Here is a 5,922-nt window from a genome sequence, read left to right as displayed (position 1 = left end):
GAGGGGTCCCAGATTGGAGAGGGTGCAGGCTGGGTTGAGGGACACACCCCCATGCATGAATTTTGTGCACCGGGCCTCTAGTAGAATTATACACTTGAAACTTATATAATTTTATTAACCAATGTCACCTAATAAATTTACTTTAAAATATATTAACATATATAAATTTAAAAAATCTGCTGACTTGTGTGAAGATGAAAACCTAAGGATGTATTATCCTCCTGCTTACTCCAATAGTCTCATTAAAATTAACATATTTTTTAAAATATATTTTATTGATTTTTTTACAGTGAGGAAGGGAGAGGGATAGAGAGTTAGAAACATCGATGAGAGATAAACGTTGTTCAGCTGCCTCCTGCACACCTCCCACTGGGGATGTGCCCGCAACCAAGGTACATGCCCTTGACCGGAATTGAACCTGGGACCCCTCAGTCCACAGGACGACACTCTATCCACTGATCCAAACCAGTTAGGGCTATCAATATATTTTTAAAATTAAATTGAAAAAATACAGCATTATTAACTAGGAAATTGTAATATCCATCACCAGTTTGTTCCCTTAATACCTAAAATATGAAGGAATTGTTCATAGGAAAGTAGGTAGAAGAGGAATCTTAATTCACCTTTGTCAGCTTGGATTTGGTCATGTTAGAGCAGAGCAGGGTTACTCTGTGAGTCCTCATCATAGCCTAGAAAAGATCGATACTGTTGTGAGTCCCAGGGTAAACTGAATGAGGAAAATAGTCTCTTGGTAAAAAGCTAAAGATGCCTGCCCTGGCTGTTTCTAAGTTTTATCCCATTTTTGTTTCCATATTTCACCCATTACTTGATATCAGATATAAAAATAACAAAATAGATCTAAATTATTTTATTTTAACACTGTCTTAGTTTCAAAGAATCAGAGGAAATTTTTATAATATCTGGAAGAAGCTAGCTTATTTTCTATATTGGATCCAGTCTCTCTGTAAGGATAATTTACAGAGAAATGTTATCACCTATAGAAATATATTGCATTTCAAAGAAAACCATCTAAAACATGGGTTGGCATACTTTCTCTATAAAAACTCTTTGTCAGTCAGAAGTTTTCTGCTACAATTACTCAACTCTGCCTCTGTCACACAGAGAAAACTATAAATGATATGTAAACAAGTGGGTATGACTGTGTTCAAATAAACTTTATTTATAAAAATAGGATAGCAGATTGTAATAAAGATGAAATCATAAAAGACAAATTTAAATTTATAGTGCTCTTGGTGAACAGCCTTTTGTTTATTGAGGAATATTGAATAGATATAATTTTTGAATAGATAAAATGAGAACAACAAATGCTGGTAAGAATGAGAAAATAGATTACTCATTTTTTTGATGGGAATATAAAATGCTATCACCACCCTAGAAATGTCTTAATAAAGTATTATAAAACTATCATACAACCCAGCAACAGTACTCAGAGCATTTATCCCAAAATGCTGAAATATTCATGACAAAACCTGAATGAAAATCTCTATAACAGCATCTATAATAATAAAAATGTAATATGCGAATCGACCGAACGGCCAAACAGTGGAATGACCATCCAGATGACCATGTTATGACACGCACTGGCACCAGGCCAGCCAAGGCAGGTGTGATGTGATTGGTTGGGGGAGCCCTGCCATTGTTCCACAATCACCCCACAGAGGGAGGCCCAGGCCACCCTCTGCAGGGCAATCAATCAAGGGGCTCTGCAATAGATCACCCTCACAGAGGGAGGCCCAGGCTACCCAGTGGTGGCCCAGGCTACCCACAGGGGCAACCAATCACAGAGCCCCGGCCAGGTGGGCAGGGCCTACCTCTTTGGGGCAATCAATCGTGGAGCCTACATCCACCATAAGAATCAAGACTTCCATTTACTCCCAGCTTGGATTTGGTCATGTTAGAGCAGAACAGGGTTACTCTGTGAGTCCTCATCACAGCTTAGAAAAGATTGATACTGTTGTGAGTCCCAGGGTAAACTGAATGAGGAAAATAGTCTCTAGGTAAAAAGCTAAAGATGCCTGCCATGGCTGTTTCTAAGTTTTATCCCATTTTTGTTTCCATACTTCACCTATTTCTTGATATCAGATATAAAAATAACAAAATAAATCCAAATTATTTTATTTTAACACTGTCTTAGTTTCATAGAATCAGAGGACATTTTTATAATATCTGGAAGAAGCTAGCTTATTTTCTATATTGGATCCAGTCTCTCTGTAAGGATAATTTACAGAGAAATGTTATCACCTATAGAAATATATTGCATTTCAAAGAAAACCATCTAAAACATGGGTTGGCATACTTTCTCTATAAAAACTCTTTGTCAGTCAGAAGTTTTCTGCTACAATTACTCAACTCTGCCTCTGTCACACAGAGAAAACTATAAATGATATGTAAACAAGTGGGTATGACTGTGTTCAAATAAACTTTATTTATAAAAATAGGATAGCAGATTGTAATAAAGATGAAATCATAAAAGACAAATTTAAATTTATAGTGCTCTTGGTGAACAGCCTTTTGTTTATTGACGAATATTGAATAGATAAAATTTTTGAATAGATAAAATGAGAACAACAAATGCTGGTAAGAATGAGAAATTAGATTACTCATTTTTTTGATGGGAATATAAAATGCTATCACCACCCTAGAAATGTCTTAATAAAGTATTATAAAACTATCATACAACCCAGCAACAGTACTCAGAGCATTTATCCCAAAATGCTGAAATATTCATGACAAAACCTGAATGAAAATCTCTATAACAGCATCTATAATAATAAAAATGTAATATGCGAATCGACCGAACGGCCAAACAGTGGAATGACCATCCAGATGACCATGTTATGACACGCACTGGCACCAGGCCAGCCAAGGCAGGTGTGATGTGATTGGTTGGGGGAGCCCTGCCATTGTTCCACAATCACCCCACAGAGGGAGGCCCAGGCCACCCTCTGCAGGGCAATCAATCAAGGGGCTCTGCAATAGATCACCCTCACAGAGGGAGGCCCAGGCTACCCAGTGGTGGCCCAGGCTACCCACAGGGGCAACCAATCACAGAGCCCCGGCCAGGTGGGCAGGGCCTACCTCTTTGGGGCAATCAATCGTGGAGCCCCACAATCAATCACCCCAAAGAGGGAGGCCTAGGCTACATAATGAGTGATTCCATTTATGCTATAAATGGCAAAATTATAGAACTAGTTTAAACCTTAGTATTTGTAAGGTGTTAGAGGAAATGGAGGTGAGTAAGTATATAAGGACAAATGAGGGGAGTTTATGTTGAACGAATTGTTCTATATTTTAACTGTATCAATGTCAGCATCTAATTTGATATTATGGTATAATTTTGCAAGATGCAGTCATTGGGGAAAATTAGGTAAAGAGAACATAAAAATTTTCTCTATAATGTCTTACAACTATATATGAATTTGCAATTCTCACACAGTTAAATGTTTAATTAAACAATGAAAGCAAAATACAGACATCCCTGGAGACAGAGAGAGAGAGAGAGAGAGAGAGAGAGAAATTGTTTCTATCAAAACTACTTTACAAAATATATTAAAGGGTCTACTTTAGGCTGAAAGTGATTCCAGAAAGTAATTCAACTGCACATGAAAAAATAAAATCACTGGTAAAGGTAATTACAAGGTAATTTGAAAAGACATTATAATTGCATATTTCTTCTCCTTTTTTCTCAACTGATTTAAAAAGTAATTGTATAAAACAATGTGTATATAATTATAGAACAGCACAAAGGAGGTGGGTGGGAACAAAGCTGTATTAGACTAAGGAAATGACACCAGGTAATTAACTCAAATCCACAGAAACATATGAAGAAAACCAGACATGTTAAATAAGAAAGTTAGTATAACCAAATCTGCAAACATTTATTTTACATTTTTTTCTCTCAGCTTCTTTAAAACATATAACATTACACAAAGTTATAATGATATGTAACAAAATTAGCACAAAAAGAGAAAGGGGGAAGCTATCTACGCTAATAAAAGAGAAAGATGCAAATTGACCATACTTTCCTGATGCCCAGGAAGGAGTAAGCATGCAAATTAACCCAACAAAGATGGTGGGTTAATTTGCATACACAGGTGGGAGTGGCTGGGGGCAGGACAGGATGCTTGCATTGTCGCCATGGCGATGACGCAGGAGTTCCATACCACTCCAGCCGCTCCGGGCCTCTGGACAGTGTGGGAAGGCGGAAAGGTGGCTCCAAGACTCTGGGCAGCATGGGAAGGCGGAAGGGTGGCTCCGGGCTGGAGCAAAGGCAGAAAGGCAGTTCTGGCCAGAGTGAAGGCGGTGCCATTTTTTTCTCTCAGCTTCTTTAAAACATATAACATTATACAAAGTTATAATGATATGTAACAAAATTAGCACAAAAAGAAAAAGGGGGAAGCTATCTACACTAATAAAAGAGAAAAATGCAAATTGACCGTACCTTCCTGATGCCCAGGAAGGAGTGAGCATGCAAATTAACCCAACAAAGATGGTGGGTTAATTTGTATACACAGGCAGGAGTGGCTGGGGGCAGGGCAGGATGCTTGCATCGTCACCATGGCGATGACGCAGGAGTTCCACACCACTCCAGCCGCTCGGGGCCTCTGGACAGTGTGGGAAGGCGGAAAGGCGGCTCCAAGACTCTGGGCAGCATGGGAAGGCGGAAGGGTGGCTCCGGGCTGGAGCAAAGGCAGAAAGGCAGTTCTGGCCAGAGTGAAGGCGGTGCCGGCAGCCAGGGGAAGTAAGGCCCATTCTTGCACGAATATTTATGCATGAGGCTTCTAGTCCTATCTAATAAAAGAGTAATATGCAAATTAACCATCACTCCAACACAAAGGTGGCGGCACCCATAGCCACAAGATGGTGGTGCCCAGTCCTCTCAGCCCTGCTGGAGTCCTCCAGTCCCGGGGGGTGATGGCTAAGAGCAGGGCCTGCTTGGCCATTGCCCGTGGCGACCTGGGAGTGGCCAAGCGGGCCCCGCAGACAGAAGGGTGGCTCCGGGCTGGAGCAAAGGCAGAAAGGCAGTTCTGGCCAGAGTGAAGGTGGTGCCAGCAGCAAGGGGAAGTAAGGCCCATTCTTGCATGAATATTTATGCATCAGGCTTCCAGTATATATATATAAAAGCCTAAGCAACTGTTATGACCAGTCGACTGGTCAACCGGTCGCTATGACATGCCCTGACCACCAGGAGTCAGATGCCCTGGTGGTCAGTGCGTTCCCACAGTGGGAGCACCACTCAGCCAGAAGCCAGGCTCACAGCTAGCAAGAGCAGTTGTGCCGGTGGGAGCCTCTCCCACCTCTGTGGCAGTGCTACTGAGCGGCAGTGATGGCAGCAGCGGCAGCAGCAGGCATAGTGAGGCCAGGATGAGCAACAGTGGAGATGCGCCCAGCCCTGGCTGGGGCTCCTCCGCGGCTGCCTGCCACTTCAGCACTGCTACATCCCCCCAAGGGAACCCAGATTGCGAAAGGGCGCAGACCAGGCTGAGGGACCCCACCCGTGCAGAAATCCATGCACCATTCCTCTAGTAGACCTGTAAAAGAGTAATATCTTTATAGCTCACTGGAATTAATTTAGTATAAATTTGATAATTTAAGATAAATATTATATGTTCTAAGCAATAATTAATAAAATAATGATTTCTCCCAATGCAACAATATTGGGAGAAATCATGAACTGAATTAAAATGTTACACTAGGGCCCTAACTGGTTTGGCTCAATGGATAGAGCCTCGGCCTGCGGACTCAAGGGTCCCAGGTTCGATTCCGGTCAAGGGCATGTACCTTGGTTGTGGGAACATACCCAGTAGGGATTGTGCAGGAGGCAGCTGATCGATGTTTCTCTATCATCAATGTTTCTAACTCTCTATCCCTCTCCCTTCCTCTCTGTAAAAAAATCAATAA

General features: G+C 41.4%; 1 pseudogene; it reads left to right on the top strand.

Annotated features, from left to right (window-relative positions):
* Positions 1 to 4,578: 4,578 nt before the first annotated feature.
* LOC102259612 overlaps positions 4,579 to 5,922 on the top strand; it is a 5,970-nt pseudogene continuing 4,626 nt past the window's right edge.

This window comes from Myotis brandtii, unplaced genomic scaffold, assembly GCF_000412655.1.
Source record: "Myotis brandtii unplaced genomic scaffold, ASM41265v1 scaffold401, whole genome shotgun sequence".
NCBI classification, from domain to species: Eukaryota; Metazoa; Chordata; class Mammalia; order Chiroptera; family Vespertilionidae; genus Myotis; species Myotis brandtii.
This window is presented reverse-complemented; position numbering and strand designations above follow the sequence as displayed.